This window comes from Triticum aestivum, chromosome 6B, assembly GCF_018294505.1.
Source record: "Triticum aestivum cultivar Chinese Spring chromosome 6B, IWGSC CS RefSeq v2.1, whole genome shotgun sequence".
In the NCBI taxonomy this organism is placed as follows: domain Eukaryota; kingdom Viridiplantae; phylum Streptophyta; class Magnoliopsida; order Poales; family Poaceae; genus Triticum; species Triticum aestivum.
In genome coordinates, this window is record NC_057810.1 from 402,051,375 (window position 1) to 402,072,442 (window position 21,068).

Sequence of the window (21,068 nt, forward strand, 5' to 3'; positions counted from 1 at the left end):
CCCCTCATGAATGTCCCAAGCGCGTTCGCTGGCAAGATTGCCACGCATTAGCCATCAGAGCCTCCCCGACGCGGATAAGATCACCCGGCACGTCCCAACCCTAGCCTCCTCCTCAGAACCCCCCCCTCTCCCTCCTTTTCCCACGCATCTCCACCACAACCAACCGTCGCCGCTGCCATGGCTCTAACATAGCCATGACCACCGACCCCCCCCCCTCGTGCCCCGCCGTCGTGCCTAGGAGCTGCGATGAGCACCTCTACGTCATCTGCGCCCTCGACTTGGAGCTCGGAGCTACCGCCTGGGCCGCATCGAGCTCGTCTTCTTCCTTCAACTGCTGCGGACTCTACATCAACGTCGCCTGCTCTGCTTCTACTAAGACAACGCCGGGCCCCCGCGTGCTTCCCTAGTGAGCTTCCACTCCTCCTCCTCCTCCTCCTCGTGCTTCGGTTCCGCCCCTCTGGCTAGCTAGTTTCCATGGTCATAGATCGTCTCCTCCCCGTCGCTCATCACCGTCATTTCGGTCGACGTCGAATTCGCTTGAGCCCTCGGTCGTGCTTATCGAAGCCGTAGTAGGTCGTAGCACCAACCCACAGACCCAGCCGAGCCTCGCATTGTCGTAGCCGCACACACCCGAATCCCGACGCCGCCCGCGAGCTCACCCCGCCCGCACATCACCGCGGACGCTCACCCCACCCCACCCCCCACCCCGTGCTCCCTTCCTGCCCTCCGCTGCTGCACCAAGCGTGCGCTCGCTCGGCCGCCTCGTGCTTGCCCAGTCGTGCGCTGTCACGCCCATGAGCCTCTCTGGTCACATGCCCCTGCATGCTTTGCTCTCCGCTGCCACCCCCGCAGCTTCTTGTGCAGTAGCACCCCGCCTCCACCCGCCATTGGTGCTAATAGTCATGCCCCTACCACAGTCATGCCCCTACCACCCCTGCCGGCCACCTCCCCTTCGCCGGCTGCCCTCGCATGCCCCTTACCCTCAGTCGGCCTACTTTGGTTGCCCTCACTAGGTGACACTGCTTGCGCCAATACCAGCCACACCGCTACTTCCCAGCGTGTGTTGCCGCATCGCTTTGTCGGGCTCGGCCTCCGCCCCACGCCCTTGCCCGCTAACCCTCTCCTGTGGCCTATGGGCCATTAACGGATAGGCCCCCCCTCTTTAAATAAAAAGAATAAATAAATAAGTTAATCAATTAATTAAACTTAATTAACATAATTAGCTAGGTTAATTAACCTAATTAACTAAACTTAGTTAGTTAAAGCTATTAGTTTAGTTAGGTCAATGACAAACGGGCCCCACTGCCCTGTTTGACCACTGACGTCATCCTGGTGCAATAACTCCATTTTAGATTTAATATTAATTTCAGAAATTGTTTAAAACTTTGAATATTAGTAGAAAATAAATGGTAAGTCAGATGAAAAGGTTTTGTACATGAAAGTTGCTAAGAAAAAGATGATGAATCCAAATACGCCCTCGTTCATCTGTCGCATGCCCCTATCATAGCGAACATGGAACCGTCCCCTCTCTTTCATCTATCCGAAAATGCCAATCTTCGGGAAAACTTTACCATATGTTATTCCCCTTCGTCGGTATCGAGTAACACTATGTTAGAACACCCCCTAGCTCTGCCTATAATCATGTCATGCATCTATGTGTTTTGTATTTACTGTTTATTCCCCCTCTTCTTCTTCGGTAGACCACGAGACCACTGTCGATGCCACTGTAGTCGACTATGTCACAGCCGACTCTTCTTCCCTTTCAGCATAGCTTCCACGCAAGCAAACCCCCTTGATCACTCCAATATCACCCATTCCTTTCTCTCTCATGCCTGTATTAGATTTTGCTACTATTATTGATTGCTCATATTCTGATGCATAGCTTGCTTTTGTAACCTACTCATTGTACCTTAGCTGCTTATCCTAAACTACTTAGTTTAGGTTGGTTAGTGATCTATCAATGAAACCTCACCTAGTCCCAGTTACCCCGCTTTGATGACCAATTACTTGATCAACGTGATTGATGACCAGAGCATGACAGATCACCTCACCCCCTTTGTTGTATGACTCTGCAGAGCTACAATCAACCGTCGAGGGTGATACCTCATAACACACTCCTGGTGATATCTCTATAGTGTAGCCATTCAGTCGTGGTCATCGAGGGTGATTCCTCCTTCACCACTCCCGATACGACTCTGTCGTGCAACCTCAAGTATGAACCTCGAGGGCGATTCCTCCTACGTTCATGTTGATGATTACATCTAGTGGAATCCATCAAGGGTGATTCCTCGAGTTTTCCCCCTTGATGTTTTGGGCACATGGTTACCTTGACTTTACTTCAGACCTTTGTTAAAGTCGGGCGGGCCCAGAGAGCACCCGCGAGAGATTCTAGTGAAAGTCGGGCGGGCTCGGAGAGCACCCATGAGATGTTATGGTGGCTGCTGGCGGTTTCGCAGTATCACCCAGGAGGGGGGTGGTAGCACGGGACTTGTCCCGACAGCCGTCACTACTTTTAAGTATTAATGCACTAACATGTTTGGGTATTTGTTCTGAGTTGGCCACCATTTTGTATGCACTAACCAGCACATGGGAACAGTTATGGGCACTCGGCGTCGTAGTATAAGGCGAATCTTTGTGAGACGTCCAGTTCAGCATTGTGGGCCTGTCGGGCCAATGCCATCCATGATGAGGTGGTGCTCTTCCCGGCTCGTCACGCAATGACCCGGAGTGCAATAAGCGATGGGCCTAAGAACCCGGAGTGCTTAGGATGTAGATCGGTGGGGACCTCTCTACTGAGCCTAAGTAGCTGTGATGTGTTGATCTTCCGAGGCTGGTGTTGGTAATATGCCCTAGAGGCAATAATAAAATGGTTATTATTATATTTCCTTGTTGATGAGAATTTTCTATTGTTCATGCTATAATTGTATTAACCGGAAACCGTAATACATGTGTGAATACATAGACCACAACATGTCCCTAGTGAGCCTCTAGTTGACTAGCTCATTGATCAATAGATGGCCATGGTTTCCTGACCATGGACATTGGATGTCATTGATAATGGGATCACATTATTAGGAGAATGATGTGCTAGACAAGACCCAATCCTAAGTATAGCACAAGATCGTGTTGTTCGTTTGCTAAGAGCTTTTCTAATGTCAAGTATCATTTCCTTAGACCATGAGATTGTGCAACTCCCAAATACCATAAGAATGCTTTGGGTGTACCAAATGTCACAACATAACTGGGTGGCTATAAAGGTACACTACATGTATCTCCGAAAGTGTCTGTTGGGTTGGCACGAATCGAGACTGGGATTTGTCACTCCGTATGACGGAGAGGTATCTTTGGGCCCACTCAATAATGCATCATCATAATGAGTTCAATGTAACTAAAGAGTTAGTCACGGGATCATGCATTACAGAATGAGTAAAGAGGCTTGCCGTTAACGAGATTGAACGAGGTATTGGGATACCAATGATCGAATCTCGGGCCAGTAACATACCGATTGACAAAGGGAATTGTATACGGGATTGATTGAATCCCCGACATCGTGGTTCATCCGATGAGATCATCGTGGAACATGTGGGAACCAACATGGGTATCTAGATCCCGTTGTTGGTTATTAGCCGGAGAGATGTCTCGGTCATGCCTACAAGATTCCCGAACACGTAGGGTCTACACATTTAAGGTTCGGTGACGCTAGAGTTGTGATGGGAATTAGTATGTGGTTACCGAATGTTGTTCGGAGTCCCGGGTGAGATCCCGGACGTCACGAGGAATTTCGGAATGGTCTGGAGATAAAGGTTTATATATGGGAAGTCCTTATTCGGTCGCTGGAAGTGTTCGGGGGTTTATCGGTATTGTACCTGGACCACTGAAAGGGTTCCGGGGGTCCACCGGGAGGGTCCACCTGCCCAGGAGGGCCCTATGGGCTGAATATGGAGGGGAACCAGTCCCTAAGTGGGCTGGGCACCAAACCCCCCTAGGGCCCATGCGCTTAGGGTTGGGGCAAACCCTAAAGGGGGCGCCCCCCTTGGCTTGGGGGGCAAGCCTTCCCCCCTTGGCAGCCCCCCCTAGATCCATCTGGAGGGGACCAGACCCCTCTCCCTTGCCCCTATAAATAGAGGGGAGGTTTGAGGGCTGCCACACCCTTCCCCTGGCGCGGCCCTCCCCCTCTCCAACACCTCCTCCCCCTCCGTAGTGCTTGGCGAAGCCCTTCCGGAGAACTGCAAGCTCCACCACCATGTCGTCGTGCTGCCGGAGCTCTCCCTCAACTTCTCCTCTCCCCTTGCTGGATCAAAAAGGAGGAGACGTCCCCGGGTTGTACGTGTGTTGAACGCGGAGGCACCATCCATTCGGCGCTAGATCGGATCTTCCGCGATTTGAATCACCGCGAGTATGACTCCATCATCCATGTTCTAGTAACGCTTCCACTTAGCGATCTTCAAAGGTATGAAGATGTAAATCCTCTCTCTTTCTTGTTTCTAGAATCTCCTAGGTTGATCTTGGTGATACGTAGGAAAATTTCGAATTATTGGTAGTCGATGCGTAGATTCTATGCACGAGTAGAACGCAAGTAGTTGTGGGCATTGGTTTGTTCAATATGCTTACCATTACTAGTCTTATCTTGATTTGGCGGCATTGTGGGATGAAGCGGCTCGGACCGACATTACACGTACACTTACGTGAGATAGGTTCCACCAACGGACATGCTCTTGTTGCATAAGGTGTCTAGCGGGTGTCTGTCTCTCCCACTTTAGTCGGATCGGATTCGAGAAAAGGGTCCTTATGAAGGGTAAATAGCAATTGGCATATCACCATTGTGTATTTTGCGTAGGTAAGAAACGTTCTTGCTAGAAACCCATAGCAGCCACGTAAAACATGCAACAACAATTAGAGGACATCTAACTTGTTTTTGTAGGGTATGCTATGTGATGTGATATGGCCAAAAGAATGTGACGAATGATATATGTGATGTATGAGATTCATCATGTTCTTGTAATAGGAATCACAACTTGCATGTCGACGAGTATGACAACCGGCAGGAGCCATAGGAGTTGTCTTAATTTGTTGTATGATCTGTGTGTCATTAAAAACTCCATGTAATTACTTTACTTTATTGCTAACCGTTAGCCATAGTAGTAGAAGTAATAGTTGGCGAGACAACTTCATGAAGACACGATGATGGAGATCATGATGATGGAGATCATGGTGTCATGCCAGTGACGAAGGTGATCATGCCACGCCTCAAAGATGGAGATCAAAGGTGCAAGATGATATTGGCCACATCATGTCACTTTATGATCTGCATGTGATGTTTGTCATGTTTACATCTTATTTGCTCAGAACAACGGTAGCATAAATAAGATGATCCCTCATTAAAAATTTAAAGAAAGTGTTCCCCCTAACTGTGCACCATTGCGAAAGTACGTTGTTTCGAAGCACCATGTGATGATCGGGTGTGATAGATTCTAACATTCGCATACAACAGGTGTAAGCCAGATTTACACATGCAAAACACTTAGGTTGACTTGACGAGCCTAGCATGTACAGACATGGCCTCAGAACACAAGAGACCGAAAGGTCGAACATGAGTCATATAGTAGATACAATCAATATGAAGATGTTCACCGATGATGACTAGTCCGTCTCACGTGATGATTGGACACGGCCTAGTTGACTCAGATCATGTATCACTTAGATGACTAGAGGGATGTCTATCTGAGTGGGAGTTCATTAAATAATTTGATTAGATGAACTTAATTATCATGAACATAGTCTAAAATATCTTTGCAACATGTCTTGTAGATCAAATGGCCCATGCTGATGTTGCCCTCAAATTCAACGCGTTCCTAGAGAAAACCAAGCTGAAAGATGATGGTAGCAACTATACGGACTGGGTCCAGAACTTGAGGATCATCCTCATAGCTGCAAAGAAAGCATATGTCCTAGATGCACTGCTAGTTGAAGCACCCATTTTCCCAGCAACTCAAGATGTTATGAACGCCTGGCAGTCGCGTAGTGATGATTACTCCCTGGTTCAGTACGGCATGCTTTACAGCTTAGAACCGTGGCTCCAAAAGCGTTTTGAGCAGCACGGAGCATATGAGATGTTCCAAGAGCTGAAAATGGTTTTCCAAGCTCATGCCCGGGTCGAGAGACATGAAGTCTCTGACAAGTTCTACAGTTGTAAGATGGAGGAAAATAGTTCTGTCAGTGAGCATATACTCACTATGTCTGGGTTACACAACCGTTTGTCTCAGATGGGAGTTAATCTTCGAGATTACTCGGTCATTGATAGGATCCTCTAGTCGCTCCCACCAAGCTACAAGAGCTTTGTGATGAACTACAATTTGCAAGGGATGGAGAAGTCCATTCTTGAGTTATATTCAATGCTGAAATCAGCGATGGTAGAAATCAAAAAGGAACATCAAGTGTTGATGGTGAATAAGACCACTAGTTTCAAGAAAGGCAAGGGTAAAAAGAACTTCAAGAAGGACGACAAGGGAGTTGCCGCGCCGGGTAAATCAGTTGTCGGGATGAAGCCAAACAATGGACCCAAGCCCGAGACTCCGTGCTTTTATTGCAAGGGAAATGGTCAATGGAAGCGGAACTTCCCCAAGTACTTAGCGGATAAGAAGGCCGGCAACACCAAAGGTATATGAGATATACATGTTATTGATGTGTACCTTAGCATTACCCGTAGTAGCTCCTGGGTATTTGATACCGGTGCCGTTTCTCATATTTGTAACTCAAAATAGGAGCTGCGGAATAAGCGGAGACTGGCGAAGGACGAGGTGAATATGTGCGTCGGGAATGGTTCCAAGGTCGATGTGATCGTCGTCGGCACGCTACCTCTACATTTACCTATGGGATTAGTTTTCAACCTCAATAATTGTTATTTAGTGCCAGCTTTGAGCATGAACATTGTGTCTAGATCTCATTTAATGTGAGATGGCTACTCATTTAAATTCGAGAATAATGGTTGTTCTATTTATATGAGAGATATGTTTTATGGTCATGCCCAACTGGTCAATGGTTTTATTCTTATTGAATCTCGAACGTGATGTTACACATATTCATAGTGTGAATACCAAAAGATGTAAGGTTAACAATGATAGTCCCACATGCTTGTGGCACTGCCGCCATGGTTACATTGGTGTCAAACGCATGAAGAAACTCCATGCAGATGGACTTTTGGAGTCACTTTATTATGAATAATTTGACACATGTGAACCAAGCCTCATGGCAAAATGACCAAGACTCCATTCTCCAGAACAATGGAGCGAGCAACCAACTTGTTGGAAATAATACAAACTGATGTGTGCGGTCCAATGAGCATTGAGGCTCGTGGTGGCTATCTTTATGTTCTCACCCACACTGATGACTTAAGTAGATATGGGTATGTCTACCTAATGAAACACAAGTCTGAGACCTTTGAAAGTTCAAGGAATTTTAGAGTGAGGTGGAGAATCAACGTGATAAGAAAATAAAGTTCTTACGATCAGATCGTGGAGGAGAATATTTGAGTCACGAGTTTGGTATGCACTTAAGAAAATGTGGAATTGTTTCACAACTCTCGCCACCTGGAACACCTCAGTGTAATGGAGTGTCCGAACGTCGTAATCGCACTCTATTGGATATGGTGCGATCTATGATGTCTCTTACCGATTTACCGCTATCATTTTGGGGTTATGCTTTAGAGACAGCCACATTCACTTTAAATAGGGCACCTTCTAAATCCATTGAGACGACACCGTATGAATTATGGTTTGGGTAGAAACCTAAGCTGCCGTTTCTAATAGTTTGGGGATGCGATGCTTATGTCAAGAAACTTCAACCTGAAAAGATCGAACCCAAGTCGAAAAAATGCGTTCATAGGATACCCTAAGGAAACCATTGGGTATACCTTCTACCTAAGATCCTAAGGCAAGATAATTGTCACAAAGAACGGATCCTTTCTGGAGAAAGAGTTTCTCTCAAAAGAGGTAAGTGGGAGGAAAGTTGAACTTGATGAAGTACTGCCTCTTGAACCGGAAAGTAGCACAGCTCCGGAAGATGTTTCTTTGGTGCCTGCACCGACTAGAGAGGAAGTAAATGATGATGATCAAGGAACTTCGGATCAATTGCTATTGAACTTCCTAGGTCCACAAGGATACGTTCCACACCAGAATGGTATGGCAACCCTGTCCTGGAAATCATGTTGTTAGACAACGGTGAACCTTCGAACTATGAAGAAACGATGGCGGTCCCAGGTTCCAACAAATTCCTTGAAGCCATGTAATCCGAGATAGGATCCATGTATGAAAACAAAGTATGGACTTTGACAGACTTGCCCGATGATCAGCGAGCCAAGAAAATAAATGCATCTTTAAGAAGAAGACTGACGTGGATGGTAATGTGACCATCTATAAAGCTCGGCTTGTCGCTAAGGGTTATCGACAAGTTCAAGGGGTTGACTACGATGAGATCTTCTCACCCGTAGTGAAGCTGAAGTCCATCCAAATCATGTTAGCAATTGCCGTATTCTATGATTATGAGATATGGCAAATGGACGTCAAAACGGCAATCCTTAACGGTTTCCTTAAGGAAGAATTGTATATGATGCAGCCAGAAGGTTTTCTCGATCCTCAGAATGCTAACAAGGTGTGCAAACTCCAACGCTCAATCTATGGGCTGGTGCAAGCATCTCGCAGTTGGAACATTCGCTTTGATGAAATGATCAAAGCGTTTGGGTTTATGCAGACTTATCGAGAAGCCTGCGTTTACAAGAAAGTGAGTGGGAGCTCTGTAGCATTTCTCATATTATATGTGGATGACATACTATTGATGGGAAATTATATAGAGCTTTTGGAAAGCATAAAGGCCTACTTGAATAAGTGTTCTCAATGAAGGACCTTGGAGAAGCTGCTTACATATTAGGCATCAAGATCTATAGAGATACCTTGTTCAATATGGATCAGTCTTTTACAAAGCACATACCTTGTTCAATATGGATCAGTCCAAGAAGGGGTTTTTGCTTGTTTTGCAAGGTGTGAAATTGAGCATGGCTCAATGCCCAACCTCGGCAGAAGATAGAGAAATGATGAGTGTCATCCCCTATGCCTCAGCCATAGGGTCTATTATGTATGCCATGTTGTGTACCATACCTGATGTAAACCTTGCCGTAAGTTTGGTAGGGAGGTACCAAAGTAATCCCGGCATGGAACACTAGACAGTGGTTAAGAATATCCTGAAGTACCTGAAAAGGACTAAGGATATGTTTCTCGTTTATGGAGGTGATGAAGAGCTCGTCGTAAAGGGTTACGTTAGTGCTAGATTTGACACAGATCTAGATGACTCCAAGTCACAAACCGGATACGCGTATATTTTAAATGGTATGACAGTCAGCTGGTGCAGTTGCAGGCAAAGCATCGTGGCGGGATCTACATGTGAAGTGGAGTACATGGCAGCCTCGGAGGAAGCACATGAAGCAATATGGATGAAGGAGTTCATTACCAACCTAGAAGTTATTCCCAATGCGTTGGGCCCGATAACTCTCTTCTGTCACAACACTAGCACTATTGCCCTTGCCAAGGAGCCGAGGTTTCACAAGAAGACCAGGCATATCAAGCATCGCTTCAACTCCATTCGTGAAAATGTTCAAGATGGAGACATAGATATTTGTAAAGTGCATACGGATCTGAATGTCGCAGATCCGTTGACTAAACCTCTACCACGAGGAAAACATGATCAACACCAGAACTCTATGGGTGTTCGATTCATCACAATGTAACAAGATTATTGACTCTAGTGCAAGTGGGAGACTGTTGGAAATATGCCCTAGAGGAAATAATAAAATGGTTATTTATATATTTCCTTGTTCATGATAATTGTCTATTGTTCATGCTATAATTGTATTACCCGGAAACTGTAATACATGTGTGAATACATAGACCACAACATGTCCCTAGTGAGCATCTAGTTAACTAGCTCGTTGATCAATAGATGGTCACGGTTTCCTGACCATGGACATTGGATGTCATTGATAACGGGATCACATCATTAGGAGAATGATGTGATGGACAAGACCCAATCCTAAGCATAGCACATGATCGTGTAGTTCATTTGCTAAGAGCTTTTCTATTGTCAAGTATCATTTCCTTAGACCATGAGATTGTGCAACTCCCGGATATCGTAAGAATGCTTTGGGTGTACCAAACGTCACAACGTAACTGGGTGCCTATAAAGGTACACTATAGGTATCTCCGAAAGTGTCTGTTGAGTTGGCATGAATCAAGACTGGGATTTGTCACTCCATATGATAGAGAGGTATCTTTGGGCCCATTCAGTAATGCATCATCATAATGAGCTCAATGTGACTAAGGAGTTAGTCACGGGATCATGCATTATGGAACGAGTAGACTTACCGGTAACGAGATTGAACGAGGTATTGGGATACCAACGATCGAATCGCGGGCAAGTAACATACCGATTGACAAAGGGAATTGTATACGGGATTGATTGAATCCCCGACATTGTGGTTCATCCGATGAGATCATCGTGGAACATGTGGCAACCAACATGGGTATCTAGATCCCACTGTTGGTCATTGGCCGGAGAGATGTCTCGGTCATGTCTGCATGATTCCCAAACCCGTAGGGTCCACACACTTAAGGTTCGGTGACGCTAGAGTTGTTATGGGAATTAGTATGTGGTTACCAAATGTTGTTTGGAGTCCCGGATGAGATCCCAGACGTCACGAGGAGTTTAGGAATGGTCCGGAGATAAAGATTTAGATATGGGAATATTCGGTCGCCGGAAGTGTCCGAGGGTTTATCGGTATTGTATCGGGACGACCGAAAGGGTTCCGGGGGTCCACCGGGAGGGTCCACCTACCCCAGAGGGCCCTATGGGCTGAATATGGAGGGGAACCAGTCCCTAACTGGGATGGGTGCCAAACCCCCTAGGGCCCATGCGCCTAGGGTTGGGGGAAACCCAAAAGGGGGCGCCCCCTTGGCTTGGGGGGCAAGCCTCCCCCCTTGGTCGCCCCCCCTCTAGATCCATATTGAGGGGGCTGGCCCACCTCTCCCTGGCCCCTATAAATAGAGGAGTGGTGGGAGGCACTACAAAAAAAGACACATCTATGACATTTTGGGCCGAACGAAATTTTTTCTGTCATACTTATGACACTTCTATGACGATAATTATGACAACACCCGGTATCATCATAGATGTGGTGGGCTCCAATTTCACTGGCAAAACATCATGACAGAAAATGGGCTTTTCGTCCTGGGCGGGCCGGAGCCACAGCCGCATGACATTCTTTGGGCCGTCCATGACGGAAAAAACCATGGTAGAAGCGAGGGCAAGGAAAATATCGGGGTGTTCCCGGTTACGGTGGGTGGTCGGGGCCGAGCGATGCACGTTTCTCTCATACACGTATGTGCGTGGGTGCGAGGCGCTGGGCTCTAACTAAACCCGAGTGAGGCATTTGCCTATACTGAACCCGAGCTATTGCACTGCAGGCTACGCGTTACTGAACCCGAGCGATCGATCGATGGCTCTTAACTGAACCCGATCGAGCGATTCCTTCGCTACTGTTGCTAACTGAAGCCGATCGATGCTGCCTCTGGATGAACAGTGAGCGTTGCCGGGGGGTTGGATGAACAGTGAGCGGTGGGGTGGACGAACAGGACCCCGTGGTGTTGCCTTTGGATGAACAGGACCCCGATCGATCGAGCCGGTTGGGGCTGGATGAACAAGACCCAGTGGAGGGCTGGATGAACAGGATGAACACGTGGAGGGCTGGATGAACAGTAGAAGGTGGAGGGGTGGATGAATAGTAGCCCGTGGAGGGGTGGTTGAACAGGAGCCCGTGGAGAGGGGTTGTTGAATAATAGCCGGTGGAGTAGCGCGCGGTGGAGGCTGGATGAACAGGAGCGCGTGGATGAACAGTCGCAGGTGGAGGCTGGAGGAGGTCGACAGTGGATGAACAGTAGCCCATGGAGGCTGGAGGAGCTCGATGGTGGAGATGAACAGTAAACCGTGGAGTCCCGTTTTGCGGTACGCCACACCCCTCCCGATGAACAGGACCCTCATTTTGACCGTAGCACTCCAACACAAGTCCGTTTCGTCTGTTTTGCGGTACGCCACACCCCTCCCGATCAATAGGACCCCGTTTCGACCATAGGAGGTCCAACACAAGTCCGTTTCCTCCGTTTAGCGGTACGCCAGACCCCTCCCGATGAACAGGATCCCGTTTCGAACGTGGCCGGTCGAACACAAGGTCGTTTCCTCCGTTATGCGGTACGCTAGGCCACGTTTCCATCGGATGTTCCGTCCAAGCCGATTGGCTCCCACGCGTTCCGTTGCCTCCCGATGAACACGACGCATTCCGTTGCCTCCCGATGAACACGACGCATTCCGTTGCCTCCCACACGACGACGACGCAGTTTCTCTGTTCCGACCTAGCCATGTACACGAGCCCTGGCTGTATGTATGCACGAGTAGGCGTTTAAGACCCCGCCCGTATGTACGTACGTGGCCGTATTTTCTTTCTTGCACACTGGCCGCTGTACATATGTGTACATCCTACGTGCGCGCCTCTACTACGACATGTGCGTGCCTCTAGATCGACCAGTATGTACGTACACGTTTGTGACCCGAATGACAATGCTACGTACGCTTCGACCAGGTGGGTCCCGGTTGTCACACACTTCCTTGCGTGCGAAGAGGTAGCTGGTGGGTCCCAGTAGTCAGGGGGGTGAATCGTTTTCTTTGCCCAGACGCACTTCCTTGCGTGCGAAGATGTAGTTGGTGGGTCCCAGCAGTCAGGGGGGAAACATTTTTTTCGCGAAATACGGTAGCCCGTCCGGTGGGTCCATGCTGTCAGGTGGAGGAATAATTCTTTTGCGCGTAATAAGGAGGCACTTCCTTGCGGCCACCATGGACCCAACTGTCATCCTCTCCATGTACAATACTCTTCCGATGGAAGTCGCTCCTTGACCACGTTGACCACGCCGCGCGGAGAGCACCAGGGCGGTGGACGACGGTGAGACCTAGGAAGGGGACGACACGGAGCCGGGGAATACGCGACAGTGGAAGCCCACGCGGAGAGGAGTATGAGGGTTCACTGGTTCGGCTGCGGGGTGAGGCTGCCATCGCCGTAGGGCCAGGCCAGCGGTGGGAATTGCAGGGGGCGGTGTGGCCTCCGCGGCAGCACAGCCAACCACGGGAGGCAGGAGCATGTGGCACGACCGGCGCTGCTTTGGGCAGCTGGAGCAAGAAGACCGGAGGTTGAAGAAGCACTACTGCCGTTGGATGGACACCGTACGGTCACTGGAGCTAGAATCGTTCATATTGGCTAAGTTGACAAAGCCCTCCATCCCCGTCAACTTAGTAGGCCCACAAGTCAGCCTCCCACCAAGGTGGGTCCCAGCTAGCAGGGGGAGTATTCATTTTTTTTGAGTAATAAGGAGGCACTTCCGGTGGGTCCGAGCTGACAGTGGGGGGAACTTTTTTTCGTGAAATACGGTGGCCTGTCTAGTGGGTCCCAACAGTCAGGGGGAAATATTTTTTTCACGAAATACGGTGGCCCGTTCGGTGGGTCCCTGCTGTCAGGTGGAGGAATAATAATTTTGCGCATAATAAGGAGGCACTTCCTTGCGGCCGCTATGGACCCAGCTGTCAGCCTCTCCACGTACATTACTCTTTCGATGGCAGTCATTCTTAGACTACGTTGACCACGCCGCGCCAAGAGCACCAGGGCGGTGGATGACGGCGAGGCCTAGGAAGGGGACGACACGGAGCCAGGGAAGACGCGGCAGCGGAAGCCCGTGCGGAGAGGAGTATGAGGGTTCACTGGTTCGGCTGCGGTGTGAGGCTTCTGATGACTCTTGTTTTTTGACCACGTTTACCACACCTTGGCGAGCGCACCAAGGCCGGTGGACGACGGAGAGGCCCCAGACTGGAACGACCCGGAGATGGGGAACACGTGGCAGTGGAATCACAGATGCAGAGGAGTGGGAAACTTGACTGGTTCGGGTGCGCGGCAGCACTGCCACCCACGGGAGACAGGAGCAAGAATAGAGGTTGAAGAAGAAGCACGGCTGTTGGATTAACATCCAACGGTCCAGCTGCTAGAATCATTTGTTCATTAAGTTGACAAAGCCCTACGTACACGTCTGCTTAGTAGGCCCACAAGTCAGCCACCAAATCTGCCGGGTGCCAGCTGTCATCGGGAGGAATAGTTTTTTCGCATAACAAGAAGGCACTTCCTTCCTGCGAAGATATAGCCGGTGGGTCCCAACTGTCAGGGGAAGGAAACAGCTTAATAAGGAGGAACTTTCCTTGCGTGCGACCATGGACCTCGTGGGTCCCAGCCGTCAGGCTCTCACATATAGTCCTCTTCCGATGAATCTCGTTTGTTGACCACGCCGCGCCGAGCGTAGTGAGGCGGTGGACGACGGCGAGGCCCCAGACTAGAACGACCCAGAGATGGGGAAGACGCGGCAAGTGGAGTCGTAGACGGAGAGGAGTGGGAAACTTGACTAGTTCAGGTGCGGGGTGGGCCTACACTCGGTAGAGAATAACAGGAGGTGCGGAGTGGAGGGATGGCCTGGCTGTCAGTGGGGTAGCGTCTTGCTGCGAGGTGCACAAAACAATGCCGCTGGACGCTGGAGGCTGGAGCAGGTGGTCCCGGCAGCGCTGGGGGAAGAAGATGAGAGATTGAAGAAGAATGTCGGCCGTTGGATGTAAATTCAATGCCTTGCTTAGGTTTCGACCTACTGGCCCACATGTCAACTAGTCCATTTGTTTTTAGTCCATTTCGTGGGATCGGTGAAACAATGATGTAGCATCTATGCAGCTCGTTTATATATATGGTAGAATTTAAAGCCCATTTGCATTTTTCTCAAAATCCACGACTTGTTGGGCTGGGTGAAAATATCATGTTGGGCTGGACGGAGAAAGGTTATAAAAACATAAACACATGATTGCACGTCTATTACTGCATTGGCCAATAAAAACTTTGCAAGGTTATGTACGCAATCACTAGGAGTTAACTTGCCAAGTTATATATAAACAATTATTATTATTATTATTTTGTAAGAACTTTGAATTTACGAAACAAAATACCTTTTTTATCTGATGAGTTAATAGGACATGGGGTATTATTATTTTTTAGGCTAGACGTGGGACAGTTGAGTTGGTTCTATGGAAATGTATTGAGAGAAACTAAGTTTACATCGAGAAAGAAAGAGGAAGAAAATTCAGATATAGGATTAATGAAAACAAAAAATAAAAAAAAGTGGGAAGGTCTATAAAATGGTTGGACGAAGGACAGGTTTAATGGAACCTTATGTTGTTTATATATATATATATATATATATATATATATATATATATATATATATATATACATAAACACTATTATGATCACGGGATCAGAATAATATTCTGATCACAACCTGAACTGCTTGAGTAACGCGCCTGAACTTCCCTCTGTACGAACCCGACCTTCGGGCTATCTTCGCAACCGTGGCTTCCCCCGCGAATTATTCTTGTTAGTCGTGTTCTATATGATGTTAATGTAATCTAGAAACGTTTTTTAGCAACTAAATGCACGTTTTAAATAGGAATCTCACTCATAGGCGGATTTTGCACTCGGGTCGTGATGAGCTTGCGTTTTTTGCAATTTTACTGCCTGAGTTGTTCGACCTGAACTTCCCCCAGTGCTAGGTTGAACTTCTGCCAACATTGCCCAAATGGGGCTTGCTATATACCGTTGGAAAGCTATGGACACCAGTATCATGACCCAAGTTAAATTTTTGGCAAAATGTAAGCGGTTTAAGAGCAGTTTTGAAAACCGTTTTTTCTTCATACAAAAAACATGAATCGTATTTTCAATCGCATTTCTAAACTGTTTATCGGAATGAGGCAAATAATATGGCGTTGAAAAGCTACTGCAAAACCGCTCCTTCCACATGTTGAAAGTTTTCCCTAGTTCCCTACGGTGAAAGAGTAATATGGAAAAATGTAAAATTTCGCAAACCGAACAGCCAAGTTCGTATTTTCGATGTCATTTCTAAACGGCTAATCCAATTGAGGCATATGATATGGCATTGGAAAGCATATGAAAATGCGCTACTTTTTCTTGTTGAAAGTTTTTGCTAATTCTGAACGGTTTAAGAGTAATTTAGAAAACAGTACAAGTCCTACCGAGTTCGTATTTTCAAGCTCATTTTTTAACCGTGCGTCCGAATGCAGCAAATGATATGGCCTTGGAGAGCTTGAAGAAATGCAAAACTTTTTGGTATGTATTGCTTCTCCTAATTCTTTACGGTTTTAAGTCAATTTTGAAAATAGCTAAAAAGGTATTTTCGCCGTAATTTCTACAAACTTTATCGGAATAGTGCAAGTAATATACCGTTGAAAAGCTACGGAAAATGCGAAACTTTTTCATGTTGATGACTTTCTGTGATTCCAAGCCGTTTTCAAGTAATTTCAAAAACGGCGAGGTCATTCGTTCTGCCTTTATCGCAAAACAGATTCGTCGAAAATGCATCGCGTGAAGTACTTGAACTTCTGTGGCAGTTCTGTTTGAACTTCACTCTATTTTTTGACGTGATGTTTTTCGCCCGTAATTCTCAAACCACTTACCGTAATTGAGCAAATGATATACCGATGGAAAGCTATTAAAAACACGCAACTTTTTTGTGTTGATGAGTTTTTCATACTCGCAACGGTTCAAAATATATTTTTGAATGCGTAAAACAACGTCGTTTTGCCTGTTTTTTACATGTAAATGAAGATCGGGCGTCTCACACTAGAGATCTCGAACTTCACTGGGAGTAGCACGTGAACTTCTAGCAACAAAATCTTTTAAGCTTTTTGTTTTCTATTCTTATTTTCCTATCTGAAACGCATTTCGTGTAGTAGTTGAACTTCCCGCTGTTTTCATCTTGAACTTCTGTCATGTAATTTCGTTCAACCTCTCTCGCAAGAATTTTTAAACTTCCCCAGACAAAGCACTTGAACTTCTAGCAACAACTTTTTTAGAAGTTATTTTATTTTTGAACTTCTTGTTTCCATTCTTTAATAATGAGATAAATCTGAGTTTTCTATAATCATCAAACTTCTGCATCTTTTTAATTTGGACTTCCTTGTGTTATTTCTTAATTTTTTCTATGAAATTTTGATGCACTCTATTTTTAAAAGTTAAACTTCTTGTTATTTTATTTTTGAACTTCTTGTTTCCATTCTTTATTAACGAGGAAATTTTGAGTTTTTTTATAATCATCGAACTTCTCCATCTTTTTAATATGGACTTCCTGTTTTATTTCTTAATCTTTTTTATGAAATTTTGAAGCGCTCTATTTTTAAATGTAGAACTTCTTGTTTTTTTATTTTTGAACTTCTTGTTTCCATTCTTTAATAACGAGGAAAATCTGAGTTTTCTATAATCATCTGAATTTCTCCATCTTTTTTAGTTATATCCTTTCATTTTAATTTGAATTTCTTCATTTTATTCTTTAGTAACAAGAAAAAAATATGAGTTTTTTAAAAACTTCGAACTTCTCTCTTACTTTAATTTGAACTTTTTAGTTTTATGCGTAGAAAAAATATGGTTTCTAAATAAACATCAAAAACTTTTCTTAAAATTGAACTTCATGCTTTTATTTTTCTTGAAAACAGAAAGAATTTGACTTTTTCGTGTACATAGAACTACTCCATTATTTAATTTGAACTTCCTAATTTTATATAGCAAGGAAAATTTAAGTAATTTTTGAAATATCAAACCGCTCTATTTTCGTATTTTGGACTTCTTGCATGTAAATGAATAATGAACTTCTTGCGCAAGCAATTTCGATTTGAGCTTGAAGGAGCACGTGAACTTCTTGCAGCAAACATTTTAGCATTTTATACACACTGAGCCACATAGTCTGCCAGGATGAACTTCCCTGTCTTTCATACTGCTCGCATGGGATGGAGGGGTCGTGGTTCTTGTTTCACCTGCACATCACTCTTCATGTGGTTCACGAAGTAGTCTTCCTGGTAGATGTCACCGAACTGACTGGTAGAAAAAGGAGAGACGCAACAAATACATAAGACAAAATTTGTCACCCTCACCTTCTGCTGGGGACTTCTGCTCGCGATGGCCTCGACCTCCCTGGCGCTACGGGGCTGGACTGAGATGGTGTTGGGTCATCATCAGGGAATTGGGACTTGGACGGCGCCTGCACCCCAATCTGGACTGCAACGGGCCACATGGAGTACCCAGGATCTGGATTTTTGCAACTCCCTGGCGCTCTGCTGTGGCTGAATGAACGTTGTTGCCATCCAGCGGCGCCCCTGTTGTTGCTCCTAGAAATCCGTCTCTAGCATTCCGTCTCTAGCATTCTAGTTAACATGTGAACTCCTGTGTCATGACAACGGTGCGGAGATGCAGCCGGGCGAAGGGGAGCTGCATCTCATCTAGGGCCACACCCATGGCATGTGCGAGGTCGTGCCAATCCCAGGGATGCTTGTCGCAACAGCGGATGGGGCAGCGGCATGTGGGGGCTGCCACGAAAGGAAAAGTAATGATGTTAGTAAAGAAAGATAGGATAAATTAAAGCATGTCATTTAGGAAAATAAATGAAAGTTTGCTCTACATAGTTACTCTAACAAAATCAATTTATTCATTTTCTAGTACCTACTTTTTGTAATGCAGGTCGAGTTTTCAGTAAAGGTGCGCAATCATCCCAGAAACAAAGCAGTACCTCAATTCTCTGTAGCTCAAATTCCACAAATCACTAGTCCCCTGTATTTCCAGTGCAAGTGAATATGTTGAACTGAGCCATCAAAAACTCGTTTTTTAACCTGAAAGTGGCGAGGGAAATAAGATAAATGGTTGTATATGAAGTGCAGACATAACTGGACTACTACTGGCTAGTAATTGAGCATATGCCCATGAAGAATTAACAGCTGATCAAACAGCCACATGATCTGGTTTCACTCCTCTGAATGCAAGTGCGCAGTAGTTCAAGATGAACACAGACTGAAGAATAATACATCAGTTCTAACTAACAAGAAGTAATTCACCTACTCATTCTATAGTGGTATCCATGAGTGGATGTTTTAACTGCTCTGCTGGCGATTATGTGACTGTTCGCAGCACTGGATACGCATAATTCTTTTTTAAGAACATATGAAATGAATTATCGAATCAAAATCAAAAAGGGACTCTCTTTTTAATGCAGATGCAGACCCAATTGTTTATTTAACATACTATAAGATGAAGAACAGAGAAGCATTTATACTAACATTACTGACTTGCAAACAATATTGTAGAAACAAACATCAGAGCTACCTGTCGATAGTCCAAGTACACACCTGATGATGAAATCGATTCCAAGCTCCAAATGATGTAGCAGCCTATGTCAAAGCTAGTAGATAAGAATAGATTCACCCAACAGAAGGGCACAACACAGAGCAACCCTAGTAGTGCAGCGGATTTAGAATGTTTAGATTTACATGGTCTTCATCTAGCAGCAGATTTACATGGAGGAGCAGTAGCAATTCAGACGTTCAAGCAAGAGATGATGGGAAGGTCGATCAGACACGCCAGAGAAGGTCACGTGCGATGGATGCTTAGGCAGGGGTTACAGAGGCAACAACGAGAGTCCTCCACGGAGGAGTGCGAGCGGATGGAGGAAGAGGAAGCCACCACTGGCTGTGTGGGTGAAGACCTGAGGTGGTGCAGGCTCTTGGCATCGCCAGAGTTGAGGAGCGGCACCGGCAGTGGGATACGGGGCGTCGGCACGCTCCGGCGGAGGGAGAAGCGAGGAGGTGGCCGGGTGAGGCACGGCGAGCTATTCCTGGTGTCGGCGCCCCTATTCTGCTCCTCCCAGCACAGGTGCCTCTGCCCTGTGTTCATCAGTCCCGGGGGGAGCTCGGGCAAGACCGGATCCGTGCGCAGAGGGGGACATCCAGGTGGTGGTGGGCAGCGGCGAGAGGTCCTAGTGGTCGGCGACGGCGGCGTGGGATACTGGTGGTGGGCGGCGCCGCGGCGGCGCGCGTCGCTGGGGCTTTTGGATGCGGGAGAGGGAGGGGTGGTGGCTCGCTGGGGGTGGAGTTAGGCGGGATGCAGGCGGCGGTGCGGATGTGGGCAGGCCGGCGCCGGTGGGGGTTTGGTTGGTGCCGCCGCGCGGGGAGTGGGTTGAGGCTAGTGTGGTCGGTGCTGGATGGATTAGATTGCGGTGAGTTCAGGAGGACCTCCGCGCGCGTTATAGAGCGTGTCGTGATCCAAATAACTATTCTGATCCTAGGATCAGAATAGTGTTGTCCTATATATATATATATATATATATATATATATAACATAGGTTCAGTTTTGCATTCTTATAGAAAAAAGAACTGAGCTGTGCGTCGTCTTGAAAAAACAAACATAACTTTGGCTGCTGATGTTAGAGACAAGCTAGGTTGGGAGGCCTAGAGGCCGCTTGATCCAGAAAACTTTGAAACATGTCGTGGGCTGCCCATGTTAAAAAAATATGCGACCAACCCAAGGGCTAACCCTCGTTGGCATTTTTTTATAGGAGAAACTCTGCAAGCACCACACGTCCAAGACGGGACTTGAACTCGGGTGGGCTGGCAGCAACCGCCCAGCCAACGGGTCGATGGCCCGTCCTCGTGGGCTGCCCATGTTAAACAACAAAACCTAGGCCATGGACCTGGTGGGCCCGGGACTGTCAGCCTCTCGTCGCACAGTTGTCTCCCAATTCCTCTTGTTTGCTGACCATGTTGGGAACGACAAACGGTGGCGCCACGACGACAGCACCAAGGTGGAGGACGACGTCGAGACTGTGGACCGAATGAACCGGAGCGGGGGAAGACGCAGGCGGAGGTGAGTACGAGGGTTGACTTGTTCAGATGTAGGGTGCACAGTGGAGCTCCTTGGTATTGTTGTCTTCTTTCATGTTGGCGTAGCAGGGGTTGATGATGGTCTCGGCGAGGTCAACCACGGAGTCCTTCTCCTGCTCGTTGCCGATGATCTTGTATTGCTTCTGGATGTCGACAAGCTTGCTGCACCAGATGGCCGAATC

At 46.8% G+C, this 21,068-nt stretch overlaps 1 long non-coding RNA gene across 1 annotated transcript; it reads right to left on the minus strand.

The window, feature by feature from the left end:
- Positions 1-18,517: 18,517 nt before the first annotated feature.
- LOC123134166 (uncharacterized) lies at positions 18,518-19,540 on the minus strand. Its single transcript, XR_006465548.1, has 3 exons — positions 19,357-19,540; positions 18,744-18,843; positions 18,518-18,543 (listed from the first exon to the last, which is right to left on the minus strand). It is a non-coding gene; the product is annotated as an uncharacterized lncRNA (long non-coding RNA).
- Between the last annotated feature and the right edge of the window lie 1,528 nt (positions 19,541-21,068).